Source organism: Theobroma cacao, chromosome 2, assembly GCF_000208745.1.
Source record: "Theobroma cacao cultivar B97-61/B2 chromosome 2, Criollo_cocoa_genome_V2, whole genome shotgun sequence".
Lineage (NCBI taxonomy): Eukaryota > Viridiplantae > Streptophyta > Magnoliopsida > Malvales > Malvaceae > Theobroma > Theobroma cacao.
The window spans coordinates 22,754,317-22,757,560 of NC_030851.1; the positions used below are offsets into that span (position 1 = coordinate 22,754,317).

Genomic DNA, 3,244 nt, shown 5'->3' on the forward strand with positions numbered 1-3,244 from the left:
CACACAAGAATCTCTAGGATTCAACTAAACCTAGAGCTCTGATACCAACATTGTCACAACCCAATTTTCGGGCCATGATAGGCACAAGGGCCCAATGGGCTCAACCCATTGAGCCCAAGCAAGCCTACTTAATTAATCTTATACATTAATCCCTATTCCTTTAGAATCCAAAGCTCAAAATATTTAAATACCATTTCTTTGAAAACGATTCATAAAATCCAATCATACATTCATAATGGCATCATCCACCAATATATTCATAAATAAATTAACAAATTAATATTAATGTTTCACATTCAATATTCATATACACATAATTAGACCTCGATAGTTAGCAGAGTGACTCTGGACACAATTAATAACACTTAGTGTCACGTTAAACCTACCGAGCAATGTATAGGAAGGAGCACCTCGTCCTAGGATACAAACACCTTTAACTCAAGAAACCTAAAACATGAATTTAAAAAAAAAATGTGAGTACCAACTCAGTGAGTGAACATAGGAGGGGAACAAGCAACATTAAGGAAGGTTTTAGAAAACATGATGTACTTCTTTCGAAAACAATGCAATTGAATTAATTTCTTACTAAAAACCCCTCATTCGAACCCTTGGTCGTTTAGTCACTTGATGACAAAAAATCATGAACAACAAAGAAATTGAGAAGTGAAAACTTTAGTATTCAAGCAAGTCAAGCATAATAGATTGACTCTCACCGCAGCGAGAAGGCATTCTCGTTGCAATGAAATTCTGGACCAAANCACATACACCACCATCACCTTACCCGGCTCATGTGCATCCCCCACATCGTGTACATAGCCAGACACCCCATCTCACCCAACTCATGTGCATCATTATTGGCATGTGCACTGCCCACTCCGCACATGCACAGTTGTAATTATCACGACATTATCATTCAATCAGCATGTGCACTGCCCACTCTGCACATGCCCGGTTACAAATTATCACAACATTGTCATTCAACCGACATGTGCACTACCCACTCCGCACATGCATGGTTACAATTATCACAACATTGTTATTCAACCGGCATGTGCATTGCCCACTCCGCACATGCACGGTTACAATTATCACACAATGGTGCCATTTATTACATAGTATATATATATATATATATCAACATTATACAAAAACATATGGATTCATCCTTTTACACATTTCCCATTTCACAACATCAAACATTTTATTAAGGGCTTGTTCCCAGGTAATTTTAAAGCAAAAATCGATAAAATTTCCAAATGATTCATTGAAACAAGTAAACATTTCCCCAAAACATTTTGAAATGCAAGTTCACTCACCTGGCAACAACAAGATATTAAGTCGCTATTTGTTCGAAGGTGTCTCTAACATTTTTCGCTGGTTAGTCACTCGTTATTTACTCCAGCACGCCACCACAGTTCTCTAACCTTATCTTTGCACTTCCTAGCAGTAATATGAACTCAATATATATAATTACATACATATACGAGCAGCACTTCAATCAATTAATCCTTACTCAAATGTATATTTTTCATCCTATCATGAAACCATCTTCAATTAACTCACATCTTAATACATTTTTACCAAATTTACTTATATCCATTGCTTACAAAATTCCTTAGATTATATCACCAGCAACTTATTTATGATGTGAAGTGCCTACTTCAACCTTTCTAAATAATTTTCGCCCAAATCCATCTTATATTTCCACACATAATCCACATAGATGGCAGTAACAATCATTCTCACTTTCACTCGATTATTTCCTAGTTTACATGCATCGTTATATATCGAACTTTCAATACTTTGTTTCTCAATCCTCCATCCACAATATTCCTTTCTCATTTCTTTCAAACAACATGCCATACAATCTTAATAAATTTCAACTAACTTAGGCAAATAAATCCTTTCAACAACCATAATTCCTCACAATATTCAACTAACCGTAGGCTTTAAAACATAGTGTTAAGCTTACCGTTTTCCTTTTCCACTTTGAGTCCTTCATGCACCCATGGGTTTTTTGGCTTACATGTTACCAATTTTTCTCCAATCAAGCCAATCTTTGCTGCCACAAGACATTTCTCTAAGTCACTAACTCATTTTCAAATACTACTCAAGCCAAAAACAAGAATTCTTATTCTTCCTTGCTTGAATCACCAAAACCAAGCTTTTTCTTCCTTTCTCTCTTTTTCTTTCTTCTCCTCCTAGGGTTTATATGTGCTGGAAATTGGGATTGAAGGTCGTAAATTTAGTGCTCAAGAAGTTTGGAGAAGAAAGGAAAAGAAAACATGGAAAGGAAAATGAAGAAAACTTGGTTTAAGTGGACAAAAAGAAAATGGCATGGAAGCTTCAAGAATGGTGTGGAGCATGGAGGAGAAGAGGAAAAAATCTTGTTGGAGGAGATAAGAACGGTTTTGGGCTGAAAAAATCAAAGTCAAAGCATTCTTTGGAAGCTTTGGCCAAACTTCACTTAAAATTACCGTTTTGCCCCTTTTGTTTCTTTCCATTTTAATTTAGTCATCCCAACACTCATTTAACTCCAACTTCGTTCTATTACCTTATTCTACACATGTACAAACAAAGTATGAAGTTTGTACTCCAACACGGTGTCCCGATAATATTTAAAATATTTATTTGCCCACGCTATTTTTACTTAATAAAGACACGTGGCCCCATTAACGTCATTTTTCTCCAAAATTCTCTCATTCTTCTTCTCCCCCACTTAGATTGACCATATACTCCTTCTTCATGGAAACATTTGACACTGAATAAAATATTAAAATTTTAATATTATTTTATTAATAAAATTTTATTTTATTCCAAAAATTTCCTCTTGTCTCCTCTTATCCCCTTGGTACCCAAAATACCTTATTATGTCTCAATTGACTTCTGAATCACTTTTTATCTCACAAATTCTTCTTCGATAAAATATTATTATTTTATTATTATTTCCTCGTGTGTAGAATATTTTATCCCAAATTATTTCTTTCATCTTTTATCATTTCTAAACATTATAATTTACCTCAATTGGCATCCAATAAGCTTTATTAGTCAGCATATCAAAGTACGGGGTATTATAAGTGCCCCCCTTAAATAATTGCACGGTTCAAAAACTTGGATAGATGTATTCCTTTTTGGAAATGCAAATGTTCTTAAATATCTCTCCCCTTTTTTGTTATATCAAAAATGAATATAGATATACAATAAGCACAATTTACAAAGCTTGATAAACACAATAAAGAATATA

General features: G+C 34.3%; 1 long non-coding RNA gene across 1 annotated transcript; it reads right to left on the reverse strand.

Moving 5' to 3' along the window:
- On the reverse strand, positions 296-2,093 carry LOC108660810. The gene is made up of 3 exons (XR_001926502.1): positions 1,973-2,093; positions 1,317-1,440; positions 296-447 (listed from the first exon to the last, which is right to left on the reverse strand). It is a non-coding gene; the product is annotated as an uncharacterized LOC108660810 (long non-coding RNA).